This window comes from Scleropages formosus, chromosome 5 (assembly GCF_900964775.1).
Source record: "Scleropages formosus chromosome 5, fSclFor1.1, whole genome shotgun sequence".
Lineage (NCBI taxonomy): Eukaryota > Metazoa > Chordata > Actinopteri > Osteoglossiformes > Osteoglossidae > Scleropages > Scleropages formosus.
In genome coordinates, this window is record NC_041810.1 from 19388680 (window position 1) to 19403622 (window position 14943).

General features: G+C 42.0%; 1 long non-coding RNA gene across 1 annotated transcript; it reads left to right on the plus strand.

The window, feature by feature from the left end:
- Positions 1–982: 982 nt before the first annotated feature.
- On the plus strand, positions 983–5620 carry LOC108935973 (uncharacterized). Its single transcript, XR_001966247.1, has 3 exons — positions 983–1057; positions 4100–4140; positions 5597–5620. It is a non-coding gene; the product is annotated as an uncharacterized LOC108935973 (long non-coding RNA).
- The last annotated feature ends 9323 nt before the right edge of the window (positions 5621–14943 follow it).

A 14943-nucleotide genomic window follows, 5' to 3' on the forward strand; every position in this document is an offset into this window, starting at 1 on the left:
TAACTTGAAAGTTTTTTTTAGCTGAACAATGCAAACATCTGTCTACTTTTTAAGGGATTACGTTCAGTTTGAAAAATCATAAAAACCATAATAAATAAATAAAACACTCTAACGTCATTCCATTGTCAGAAATAACTTATTCAGTGCAGGGCTGTGGTGGCCGTGTCCAGAGCCTCTCTCAGCAACAGGGTGCAAGGAAGGGTACACGCCTTGATGTGATGCCACCTTATTGCAGTGTAACTATTTCAATTTATTTCTTTATTAACTTCAAAACTAAATTAAAATTGAAACTTGTTTAAAATGACAGAAAATAAAAAGCTCCACCTCCCCAACCTCTGATTCAATGCTATTGAATAAATCATCACAGAAACAACGTGCAGTGTTCTTCAAGTACAGCTAATTCTCGCCATCATCTACAATCATCTACAGTCAATAAAAGCTTAACGAAATAGATTGCTCAATTTATTTATGGCAACCTTCTGTGAGGTATCGTGTACGTAACAGAAATATACACAAAATATGTCATGTACTCACACACATTGTCCAAAACCATATGTCCTAAGCAGGGTCACAGTGAGCCAGAGCCTAACCCAGCAACACATCCAGGACAGGATGCCAGTCCACTGCAAGGCACCCCACGCAGGACTCAAACCCCAGACCCACCAGAGAGGAGGCCCCAGCCAAACCTGCTGCACTATCACACCCCTCACTAAACCCACATAGACAGGGGGAGAACATGAAAACACCACACAGACTGAGCAGGAATTAAACCCACACGCACTTGCACCACCCAGGTACTGTGAGATAGCAGTGCTACTCGCTGTGCCACCATACCACGTACTGATAAGAAAATTACTTTGTAAGAATTTCCACTTTAACTCTTTTGATTCGTTTTGTTTGAGCTACATTAAAATTAACACTAGTTTTAAATTAGTGAAAATTATTCTTTTCTCAACAGGTCACTGATCATCTTAATCAGCAGCGAAGGGGTCCCACACTGCTGCCTCTATTCTGAGCACGTTTTGGTGCCAACTAATGGCAACAAATGAAATTGCAGGTAATTTTCGCTTACATTTACACTTCATGACATTTTTCGGAAACAGAACAGTGCAGGAACTGCGATTAAAAATAAATAAATAACCTGCGATGTATGTGTGTATTCGAACATTTTTAAGGTGAGCTACCTGTGCATTTACTTTTTTTCTTTGTTCAATTGTGATTTACCCATTTATAAGGCAGCTCTTTGCTCGACAAGTTAGGGTAAGTACCATGCTTATGGGCACTACAACAAGAGCAGGATTAAAACTCAGACTTTCTAATTGTAATGAAACAGTAATAACCACTACACCACCTGCTGGCATGTCGGTGTGTTGTCCCAAAGTGAATTCATTTCTGGGAAGTTATGCAGAAAAGGCTACTGCGCCCTCTACTGGCTGCGGCTGAAAGGTACAACAGGGTTTGCAGTTCATCAGTTGCAGGGATTCTGCTGCCACCTATTGGTCTGTCTCTGCACCTTTTTTGTGCACAGGAACTACTGTATGTTCTAATTAAAAGTCAAAGTCAACTTTAATGTCATTCCCACAATATGTCTAGGACATACAGAGAAGTGAAATAGCGTTTCTTCTGGACCACCGTATGAACACGGAGGACAACAAATACTATTAATACTACAAAAATTTACAATAACAAAACTAAAAAATCTCTGAGAAAAAGTGCAGTAGTATGTTCAGTTTAATAAATGGGAATGTAAACAGATTTTACAGGGGATAGTGGAAAGAAGTAAGGTTTTCTTTGTGCAATAATTGTTTGTCAGTAATGTGACCTAACGCAGGTCGATATAGAATATACACACACACACACACACACTTTCAGAACCGCTCGTCCCCTACAGGGTCACAGGGAACTGGAGCCTACCCAGTAACACAGGGCGTAAGGCCGGAGGGGGAGGGGACACACCCAGGACGGGACGCCAGTCTGTCGCAAGGCACCCCAAGCAGGACTCGAACCCGAGACCCACTGGAAAGCAGGACTGTGGTCCAACCCACTGCACCACCACACCCCATGATATAGAATATATTTAAGAAATATAGCAGCTATACTTGGTATGGATGCTGATTTAAGTGAGGTTTCAGCAGAAAAAGTCAGTGGCATAAAAAACATTCTGTACAGAGTGGCTGGTGTCATTCTGGATTGGGAGGTGTGTACGCAGAGGTCAGAGTTCAAAAGTCAGGTATGTTAAACACGGCAGAGAGGGTTCAGGATCCTGACAATTTGAGGGAAAAAAATGTTGCACAGGCTGGTGGAGCCGGCTCATATGCCCCTGTGGTAGCGGGCATGGTAGATGTCCTGTAGGGAGTGGAGTGGGATACCAATGATCTTCCCAGCTGTAGTCACTATGTACTGTATGGTTTTTGCAGTGGAAGACATTGCAATTCTCATACCATGCAGTGATACAGCTGGTCAGGATGCTCTCAATAGTGCTCCCGCAGAAGGTGTAATTCTGAGTCATGGAAGGACTGGAACCACAGCAGCCGGGAGTAAAATGGGGTATGGGGTGTAAAAAACTAGAAATTAAATTTTATTTGTTGTGACTTTCTCAGAAATGATGTATTATGATAAGTTAAATGTAATCATTTTTATGTTATTTTCAGCATTGCCCGTAGTAACAGGACAAAGACTTTGGGCTTTTAATACATATTGCATCGCGTTGTCAGATGAGTAACACTCACTTTGCTGGTGTTATTTTGTCTGAACTCTGAATTTTACGTTTTTGAGCAGAGGGGTGAGGAAATTGGGTGCAGTTTATGTTACACAGAAGACCAGACACATGAAACCAGTCACACCATTACAACACCTGCTTCATAAAGTCAGTGACATAGTAAACTTATAATATGCTTTTCACAATCAAATCCCACAGCTTTAGGTTCTCTTTATGGCAAAATAATCACAGTGGGGAGATCCTGAACTACGTCAACAAACCTCAGAAGATCTCTAACGAAATTGCAGAAGTGATCAATCTATAAATCCTTTTTGGACAAGCTAACAAGCTGGTGAGCTCACCATCAATTGCTTTCAGGGGTATGGAAGTGTATACTTAATGTAAATGCGTATTAGCACACTTGTTTGTATGACTATATTTCAGGAACAGTTGGTAGTGCAGTGGTTAGAGCTGCTTCCTTTAGGCCCCAAAGTCTCAGGTTCAAGTGCTACCTTGAGCAAAGTACTTACCTGAAATTGCTCCAGTCAAATTACCCAGCTGTATAATTGCAATTCTTCCAACCTGATGCTTTTGTCTAAAGAAAGGCATCAGATTGTAAGAATATAAATAAGGGAAGTAGACGTTCTGAATTGCTATTTGAAGTAAACACACTTTGTATAATTTTCTTTTAAAATCATATAATGCCAAAGTTTTAAAAACAATTACTAATACTTTACTAATACTTTACACATAAGTAATCTATTACCACTAAGCCCCTTTGTTGGAGATTTACAGCCCAGCAAACTTGAGCCTAAACACGAAATATGCACCCTAACCATTATTCCATCATTATGAGTGACTATAGCAAGGAAAGAAAGAAGAGTTTATTACTGTGTTGACTCATAAATGAAGTAAGTGAGACCGCATTGTCTCTGTGTGCGGCGTCTGCCACGTTACACGGGCCTCTCACACACACGACTGCCAATGATCACCACCATTCCTGCTCCATTCCGGTAAAAAGTATCGGGCAACTTTCATGACCTTGACGGGAAACTGCATGATGAGGACAAGATTATAACCTCAGCAACCGCTAGTCACCAGCGAGCGCCTCATCCGCACTGGTCCAGCTGCGTCCCACAGCTCCCCTGGCCTGGGAATATAGAGATACAGCTGGACTGGTTGGACCCAAAGCAAATAAATAGAGCCTCAAGGCAACATTGTGTTAGTCCACAGGGCCCGGGGATCGGACCCGTCCTCCATCTCTGTTCGATTTAAAAATCTGTCTTCAGCAGCTAGCAGTTTCGCATAACAGCAACAGCGTTGCACCGAAAGGCCCCAGCTGATGGTTGTGCTCACGTTCAAGCGCCTTCTGATGTTTGATCGTCTCTCCTTCCCTTCCAGATTGAGGCCCTATGAGAGCTCAGATGAAGACATTTCACATTGTGAGCCACACAAAACCGCTTTCACTTTGGTTTCCGAAATGCTGACATTTAATGTTGTTAATGGTTATCGTTATGCTACAACAAATACAAAGCACACTAGATTACCAGAAACAAAGCAAGGGCGACCCAAACAACAGCCGTTGTCTCATTAAAATACTAAAATCTGAGGAAATTGCTTGAGTTTGTCACTGGACAACAATATGATTAAACTTTATTTTTAAATGACTGGAAAAATGGAAAAAAAATCTTGCGTTATTAATCTTAGAAAAAAGTTATTATGACAGAAACTGTAAAAAAATACAGTGTGGATCTTGCAGTAATGAGTATGGGGAGGACAACTGGGATCAACAGGCTATGGTAAAAGTTGCAAATTTGACTTAGCCAAAAAGCGTCCTTGACCCCAGGCTCTTATGTGCTCAACAGCACCCCCGCTGTCCATGAGCTTTAATTGTCCGTTTAATGAACATTCAAATACTGTACAGAAATCTGCTGATAAAACTTTAATCAAACTTTAATCAAGCTTTAATCAAAAACACAATAAATTGCCACCAAATCATAATCATTTACTCTTAGGCAATCTCATCGTGGAGTAGAAAATCTAAGGAAATGTTATCTGTTTTAAATTATTTTAAATTGTACAGTATGAATTGTAATAACTGTAAAAAGTAGCTAAATATTTAAACGTTCCATTGGACTGAATCTCTTATGTGTACAACAGCACCCCCAGCGCCCACGAGGTGTAATTGTCTGTTTACTGAACATTCCAGTACTGTACATAAATCTGCTGATGAAGCTTTAATGAAATATACAATAAATAGCCACTATATCATAATCATTTACTCTTTGGCAATCTGACTGTGGAGTAGGAAAGCTAAGGAAATGTTATCTGTTTTAAAGAATTGTAAATGGTACAGTGTGGATTTTAATAAATTATAGAAATAATAATTTAATTACAGTATTTATAAATTATATAATTTAATTGTCATCAAGTTTTATACCTGTAACAGAAACATTCAGAAATGAATTTTTTTACGAGTAGGAAACCACCAGCATTTAGTTTGAAAAAAGTAGCTAAATATTTAAATGTTCCATTGAACTGAATCTCTTATGTGCACAACAGCGCCCCCAATGTCCCTGAGGTGTAAATACCAGCTAGCTGAATATTCCAGCACATAAATCTTCTACTGCAGCTTTCATTAAAGATAAAATTCTTGCCATACTTTAAACAAAATGAACATTTTCTGTTCGGAAAGTAGATTGTGGAGTGGAAAAATGAAATAAATATACTGCACATGTCAAATTATTGTTCAACTTGTGTTAGAAATTAAAATTATTTTAGATTGTACATTACAAATTATACCCTGTTCAAATGTGTTTATATCTGCAGCACAAATATTTAGCCGAAAAAGGGTCTCTGTCACATTTTTTGGTCTTTACATGTTTTTCTTAAACTTAGAGGATGAACACCTAGGGAAAGCAGGAGACAAGGCTGACAGCTGAAGAGATGGAGACCGTTTCCTGACCCAGGCTCGCAGTGGCTGGAGAGCTTCCTTGGGAAAAACAGCGCGAGGGAAGCGCATTGAGCTAAACGCCCCTTTGTGTGTGAGGCCCCAGCGAAGGGAATCTCCGGCACACACTACAAAGAGCACTTGTGTTTTACCCAGCAGCCCCGTGCCAAACCTTGGGACTGGACACAGACTGGGAGCGCTGGCAAGTTTCAGGAAGGCCGTGCAAACAAGATGGTCTTTGCACAAAACCAAACCAATAAACACATTCTCAGTGTTAAAGACGTGCTCCAGGAAGATGGAGCGGGCAGGAAATCGACAAAGAGCAAATTGTGCGCCGACTATCAGGTCTGCGGCTCCGGGTGCAACAGAGTTCAAGGGAGTCCAAGCCAGATGTGAAGAGAGAGGAAGAGATCTGGTTTCGCGCAGGACATCCAAGCACGGTCCTCCATGTCTGAAAGGTGGCTAGTGTGCATCTCACGGCCTTCCTTGAGTTAGCGACACACCCACTGGCCTTGGGGGAGGGAGAGACTCATTTCCAAGGCTACTGTCATTTCATTCTTGATCAGCCCAGACCATGCCCCATCTTTATACAGCAGCCTTTGCAATCTCACGTTAAGGTCACCAAGAGATTTTTTCCCCCTTTTAAGTATCTACAGAATAATATTTTCTTACATAGTGAAAGCAGTAGTTAAAAAAAGGTTTAGCCAGAACTTGAGGTAAGTGTATTGAAGCTTTGCCAACACCGTATAACCAGGATTACTAAAAAAAAATACATTTGTATACGGCATGTAAAGCATGATTCAGATTACACAAAAAGTGAAAAACTAATTTTGAGCGCCTATGCTTTATGCAGACTTTTCAGGACTATTCACATTAGCACTTGGTTAAAAAATATGTATATATTAAAAAAAAACTATGCTGAGAAAAGGCATGGAACTGAAGCGTTGCTGTACAGGGGTAAGAAACTCATCATCTTCCATATTTTTGCCAGTGGATCTTGCTGAATATTTGGGAATATTGTTATTATTTCCATGTCTCCAGATGTCTGGTTTAACTTGTTTATGCAGTCATTTGCATCTGTTTTCTCTTAAACATACAAGTGACGGACTAAAAACATACATTGTGCAACAGACTTTTGTGTGTGGTTTAAGACTTACAGTTTCTGAAAATATTCTGGTCATCTGCTTTCATAACGCAGCACGATGCCCATAAATATGCACAAGAGCAGCCAGTTTCTCTAAACACGGTGTAAAATGTGAACAATGATAAGTCAATCAGATGAGCAGAAAGACTTTAGCTTGGCTGAACTGTAATACTCGCTTGGTCACATTGGAATGTCTGAAAGGTCATTTTTGATGCATAAAAATAATTTTAAAAATTCAAATAACAATATATGAGTGTATTTTGTTTCGAAGCCACAGTAAAGGCAACAGAAATGAAGGAAGCCTTTTAAAATGACAAAATCCATTCTTTTGCATGTTCTAGAACTGCAGTGTCCTTTCTTGTTTGGCCAAGGGTCACAAAAATAAAATATTTCTAACAACCAGATGCCTTTGGGATGCTTTTTTTTTGCTGACATAATCGGTGTTAAAAACTGCAGCAGAGGATGCTGAATGTGTTCTACATGATGCACATTGTTAATCAACACACTCCAGTAATAAATTCAGAACAGAAAACAGAAGTTCGGTGGCACCACTTACGACGACTGTGCTGCAGCTGAGACCCCCGACGGAGACAACAGGTCCCCCCCCCATCCAACGTCTCCTCTCTGTCACTTGACCTCAGTGTCAACAACACACTCTGTGTGTTTCAAGGACTGGGTCCTTGTGTGCAGCCGCTGTAATATGTGCAGGGGGTGTAAATTTTACAGTATTTAATGTAGTTATAAAATATACTGATAACACAATGTAACAAAAATTTTCTTATGTTGATTTTTTTTGCATATTCCGTTCAGTTTTGTTAGATTAAACATACTTTTGCTGTTAGTTTGTATTATATGTCAGTTTTTAGAAAGATATTCCACATTCTTGACATTAGCAAATTTTGGTGAATTTTAGCACTGGGTTCCGAGCACCGAATATTCCAGTATATTCATAAATCATAGGATCTGATGATTTCTACAACGTTTGGTACTTTCTAGAATGTTCTGGTCCCTTGTCAAATTATCCAAGGGCTGTATAGTATTTCATAAAATGGTTATGAATTTTTTGTGAGTAATGGTTTTTTTCTGAAGTATTTCATTTTTTATTAATTCAGGCATACATATCCTTTTAATTCCTCTGAAATATCCCTTTTGTGGTGCAGTGGCGCAGTGGGTTGGACCACTGTCCTGCTCTCTGGTGGGTCTGGGGTTCAAGTCCCGCTTGGGGTGCCTTGCGATGGACTGGTGTCCCGTCCTGGGTGTGTCCCCTCCCCCTCCGGCCTTACGCCCTGTGTTGCCGGGTAGGCTCCGGTTCCCTGCGACCCTGTATGGGACAAGTGGTTCTGAAAATGTGTGTGTGTGTGTGTGTGTGTATATATATATATCCCTTTTGTCACCTATCTTAAATGTTTGATTTGCGTGTTGAAACCATTTCATTTAAGGTGATATAGTGAAGTAAGGGTGTGCGGTGGTGCAGTGGGTTGGGCCACAGTCCTGCTCTCCGGTGGGTCTGGGGTTTGAGTCTTGGGTGCCTTGTGATGGACTGGCGTCCCTTCCTGGGCGTGTCCCCTCTGGCCTTACGCCCTGTGTTACCAGGTTGGCTCTGCGACCCTGTATGGGACAAGCGGTTCTGAAAGTGTGTGTGCTATGTTTTAGTGCTTTTCTAGAAAGTTCCAGTGCACAATATCTATGTATTTTTTTGTTAAAAAATGGCGTTTTAAATCTCTCAATATAGTATTCCTTATGTGTGTAAGTGAAAATTCTCATAAATTCTTGAAAAATTTAATTAAAACTGTGAAATCAACATTCTGTGGCTAAAAGTGACATTCTGGAAGAACCAGTGGTATTTTTGCAATCAGGAAACTTTAATCATAATCAATGCAAAAATCGACATAAGAACTCAGAAAAATTTTCTTGCGTTGTGTAATTTACAAATGTTCTCATGGGCTGCTGTGCATTAAATTAAATGGACATCCCCATTTTACACTAATGTGATTTGGTCTGGGGGGGTGCGGTGGTGCAGTGGGTTGGATCACAATCCTGCTCTCCGGCGGGTCTGGGGTTCGAGTCCTGCTTGGGGTGCCTTGCAACGGACTGGCGTCCTGTCCTGGGTGTGTCCCCTCCCTCTCCGGCCTTACGCCCTGTGTTGCCGGGTGAGGCTCTGGTTCCCCGTGACCCTGTATGGGACAAGCGGTTCTGAAAGTGTGTGTGTGTGTGTGTGTGTGTGTGTGTGTGTGTGTGTGTGAGAGATTTGGTCTGATGCAGAGCTGATGGTTATACTTTCACTTTGTACAAAGGGACCAAAGAAACAATCAAGTTTAACATATGGTAAAATCCTAAAAGTCCAGTACTCAGCTGACCAGCCTTAAAACACTTAAGATAAAAGTACTATAGTGGTTCAAATCCAAAAATCACACCTTCACATCCTACTTACTGCTGTAGTACCTGCGAGCAACACATAAATTGCTCCAGTAAAAATTAGTCAGCGGTGCATATAACTGTATGTTACTCTAGAAAAAACTGTCAGCTAAATGTAGGCACCTTTTACAAAAGCAACAATTTGCTATTAGAATGAGATTTTTTTTTTGTCCTGCAGCACTGGGTCACTGCTACATGAAAACGGAAGCAGCAACATACTGTGAATAGATCTACGTATATAACACAAGGATCAAAAAAACTGCAATATTTCAGAAGTGCGATCAAGGACCATCGCACGTCTGCAACTACGTCTCTTTCTCTTAATGTAATGGACAACTTGTAATTCTCTGAGATGTAAGTCGCTTTGGAGAAAAGCGTCTGCTAAATGAATAAATGTAAATGTAGGTAAACTATCCAGAGTTCATATGACACAGATTAAATGTCATTGTTTTCTAGCAGAAGAAAATTCATCCCTTGGGCCATCCATATGCTGTTTTTTCAGAGGGAATACCTTGTTTTACATTTACATTTATTTATTTAGCAGATGCTTTTCTCCTAAATGACTTCCAGTGAGCTCTATGTAGTGTTATGAGTTCACACACCTTATTCACCACAGTGACTTACACTGCTAGATACACTACTTACACTGGGTCACTCATCCAGACATACTTCAGTGAACACACTCTCTCTGTGACACTCACACCCTATGGGTGAACCTGAACAGCATGTCTTTGGACTGTGGGAGGAAACCAGAGCACCCGGAGGAAACCCACACAGACACGGGGAGAACATGCAAACTTCACACAGACTGAGTGGGGATCAAACCCATGTCCTCTCACACCACCCGGATGCTGTGAGACAGCAGTGCTACTCACTGTGCCCCCCGTGTTTTACAGTAAAATGTAAGGGACTGAGAATGTAGACTGTGGAACATCATCTGCACTTTGCAACGTGATTCCGGTTAGCCCATCTCCTGTGTCACTATTCAAATCCCAGCACTCAATGATCTACAGTAAGGTGCTGTGGGCTGAGGAATAGTTCAGCAAACACCATCAGCATGTTGTCAGCTCAGCATCCTGGGGCCACTTTGAGGTTCAGATCCACCGGTGACACCTTTCCAGGGCTCATTCCCTCCGCACCCTGTTCCTCCAGTGGTAAACAGTGTACAATAACTATTCGTACTGCCAACTCTTATTCTTTTCCCACTTCATGTCAAAGATGCTTGTCTTCAGCCTGCAGACACCTCCATGAATTACTCTGTGTGGTCGTCCATGTTTTCTTTTCCATGGAAACCCGGCGGAATACGACTTGGGGTCCAGGTCCAGGCCATGGAGATATCGCATCTGGACTATTGCAACTCTCTCCTGTCTAGTCTTCCAGCTGACACTTTCAAACCTCTCCAGGTGATCCAGAATGCTGCTGCACTAGTTGTGTTTGCCCTGGCAAAGTGTTCCCATGTACCCCCCTCATCTATCCACTGGCTTCATTTAGCTGCCCATATCAAATTCAACACTCTGGTTACAGCCTACAAGCCCATCGATGGATCAGCTCCTTGATACCTAGAGGACACGATCACTCACTACACGCCAGCCATACTGCTGTGCTCCTTCACCTCTGAACGTCTATCCTCTTCAATCCCAGTCGGACAGTTCAAACCGGTGTTGCGTGGTGGGCGGAGGAGCTGTCTCAAGTCTTTATGGTAATTTCTGAGGGCTTGGTGGAGCATGGTCTGCTTCCAGACATGGTGCCATCACCCAGCTTGCTTTCTCCTCACTGGCCACCACCGTTTGAGACTAGGGCCGAGGGTCTGCGCTACATTATTTATGAGTCCTCAGCCGCATGTCTCTCTCTGGGCCCCGTGACGGAACGCTTTTCTACATGGAAAATCCCAGGGAAACTCATTGAGAAATGTGTCAAGATTGTGGAACGTCAAGCAGAGACAGCGGCGCAGCGGCCTGGCTGGTCTGGGGGCCCCGAGAGGAGCATTCGTTGCCCACCCCCCCATATCCCGCTAGTCTGGGGCCCTGTGTGGATGTGGCAGGGCCTGCTGGCTGCTCCATGGTTTGGCTCCCCACGTGAGTCCATAGCGCGGCTCACTTCCAGCTGAATGTGCTCCCACACAAACAGCGCCGTGCCCGGTGGCTTTTCATATTTAGTTTTTGGTCAAGACTACTTAATAATATTTAAAAAGACAGTGAGACATATCTGCCACTTCCTGCAAAAAAGCAGGTCCGTTTCGGTTCCCCGACCTACTTCAATAGGCAGCTGGTGTTCATATGTTTGCTCCTCACTAAATGGCCATCATGGGTTTCATAGCCTGAGCAGTTTGTAAAGCAGGAAGATGGACTCTTCCATCTGTTTCCGGCAGAGCATTTTCAGGTGCAACTGAATCCATGAGAACGCTACTGAGTGTCTGGCAGAGGTGACATCTGGAGGCTTATTTCAGATTAAAAACTTTGAGCAGTCATTGCTCAGCCAGTAGCTCCTTGGTGGACAGAAGATTTTCTGACATTTTTCAAGGCCTATGGGGTATGCACGGCCTGCAGTCGCTGAGTGTGTCTACGCATTACGGTCCAAGGTGAATTTATTAAAATCCAGCTAGGTCAGTCTCAGGAATGAAACCAGAAGAGAAAACTGTCTGTAACAGTAATGAGAATCCTGAGTATTTGTGCTCACAATGGTGGCAGCCATGATGACTCAGCAAAAATTTTGCTAATGTCATCGTAGGCCCTTTAATGTCTTTCTGAATGAATGAGCATTTCATTTAGCCTAATAATTTTCAATAAGTTCCTGTTACAGTAATGAGAACCCATAATTTACAGGGTTTACACAGAGAACAATGACATTTTCACAGTATGAAAGACAAAAGATTGGCACACCTTGTCTTTATCTTTTATCTTAACTTCTTAATGAGGCACGATAGGAGAACCAAATTTTATTTCCCTCCTTGTCTGTAGCTATGACAACCACTAAAATAAATGTAACAGTGATGAAAAACGTGTCCAAACTTCATGATTTCACTAAAAATATTACTATTGCATATTGAGATTTTGTCAGTATTTTACATTATTTAACACACACGCTGTCTGAAACAGCTTGTCCCAAGAGGGGTTTCGGCAAGCCGGAGCCTAACCCGGCAAAACAGGGCGTAGGGCTGGAAGGGGAGGGGACGGGACGCACCCAGGACGGGACGCCAGTTCGTCACAAGACACCCCAAGCGGGACCCCCCTATAATGAGTTACAGTAATGATATTGTTAAAGGTTATTCTTATATGGTAATGACACTTTTAGCGAAAAATGTCATAATGTATATTTTCAAATAATTTTTTATATTTAAAAATTTGAGGGATCATAATATAAATATTTTGTTTTTCAAAACAGTGTCGGTAGCTTGTTTTAGATCAAGCGACTACATTTACATTTATATTTATTTATTTATTTAGGAGCTAGTGGGGGGGTGCAGTGGCGCAGTGGGTTGGACTGGGTCCTGCTCTCCAGTGGGTCTGGGGTTCAAGTCCCGTTTGGGGTGCCTTACGACAGACTGGCATCCCGTCCTGGGTGTGTCCCCTCCCCCTCCAGCCTTACGCCCTGTGTTGCTGGGTAGGCTCCGGTTCCCTGTGAACCTGTATGGGACAAATGGTTCTGAAAGTGTGTGTGTGTATTTAGCAGATGCTTTTCTACTAAATGACTTCCAATAAATTCTATGTAGTGTAATCAGCCCACACACCTTATTCACCGCGATAACTTATACTGCTAGATACACTACTTACACTGGGTCACTCATCCATACGTCAGTGAAACACACTCCCTCTGTCACTTACACTCTAAAATCATCACAAATATCATTTATGACTGGTTTATGAGTTTGACCCATATGGATTAAATGGATTCTAGGTATAGATTTTTTGGAAACTCAAAACTCTGCTCTATCTTTATCCATGCTGTAACTGCCCCTTGCACGCTTGCGAAGAGACGTAGCGTGAAAACAGTGGGCGACTCTGCATGAGTTTCCCATCTGACACTAGTGCGATGGGAGAAAAAAGACCACCATGAATCCTCTGGCCCTTTTTAAAACCAGTTACACCACAGAGGGTTGGTTTGATTCCCCATGTGCTACTTGAGTGGACTCGTTGCTGGTGAGGCCTGTCCGAGCAGTGGCCACGACGGTCACGCAATGACGCACTATGTCTGTTTTGTCTGAGGAGTAGCCTTCATAAAAAAAAGTTGACTTTGAACATTTTAATTAGTCAAAGCATGACAGCTCCCATCAGATATTCCCCTGTGGCTCACATTTTTAAGATGAACCAGTTGTTATTTGCAAAAGACATTGTTTCAAGAAAAAAACATTACAGTTCTCTTTTATTCCATCCCCTGTGGATTTGAAGTAAAATTTTATTGCTTCAAAAATCCATATGGGATTTTTGCTGTGAACACGTTTCAAGTTCAGTCTTTAAAGCTGAAAAGCATAAATGTGAGCTTCAACAAAAGGTTTCTGTGGTTTTGACTGGATTTTTCGGTGAATGACAACATTCAGTGTCTTGGGATGTGTTTTTCACTTGTCTCCTTGTTTTATGTAACGACTGAAATTGTTTAATTTTTTCGTCTCATTATCTTCCGAGCACTGTGTTCAAATATGTCAAAATAATACCAAATTATACTACACTGTGATAAAGTCATTGCTCTAGGATTTGTGTCTTGATAACAAAAAATCAGTTCAAGCTTCTGGAAACGGTTAAATGAATATATTTATTACTGTATATTATAGTCCAAATATTTTATGATGATGAATTTCTACAATGTCATAAATTACAGTATTGAGTTTCTCAGGCAAGCAATGTGTTTTCGAACGGAGAGGGTAGAGTCACGGGGGCTGTGAGCGCGTCCTGCCACACGGTGGCGGTAGTGCTCGGAGCGGCTCCATCAAAGCGCTCCTCGGGGCGGGAGTGGGGGGGGGGAAGCAGGAGGGGGGTAATTCGAGCCTCAGGTATTCTGGTTGTTCTCAAGCCCCATGAGAATGTACCCGGGTATCATTGTGTGGAGCATTCCTTGGCCGCAGGAACAAACAGGCAAAACTATTCATTGGTGGGTAATCAAGAAATCTCAGTACAGTAACACAATACAGTAACACAATACAGCAATATTAATATTCCCGTCGCTGCAGTTACTTTATCACAATTTCCCTTTCTGGCACCCTTTAAAACAATCAAAAATACATGTATTCATACTGCCGACACTTCTCTTCAAAGTGACTTACACTGTTAAGGTACTTACAGTTATTTACCAAAGTACAGCTGGGTAGTTTTACTGTAGAAATTTAGGGTAAGCACCTTTCTCAGGGGTACTACAGCTGGAGGTGGGATTCGAACCTGAAACCTTTGTGTCCAAAGGCAGCAACTCGAAGCAGCTATACATTTACAAGACTGTCTGTATTACACACGTGTATTTTTAATAGATTCAACACAGGTGTCAAACTGATTGGAAATAAAAAGCGGTGTGTCGTTCAGTCCCAGTGCACATCATGGGGTGTATTTGTTTAAAAATAAACTAGAGAAATAGAGAAGATGGTGAAATTCCTGGGAGTCACTGAAACGACGGAGATTCTGCTCGCGCTGCGGTGTAAACCCACCCGCGAGCCGTCAAGGTGGCTCCAGAAGGAGGCGTGGATTTTTTTTTTTTTTTTTTTTCTACCTGTATTAGAATACCTGCAGCTACATGAAAAGAATTTAAGGTGTCGTC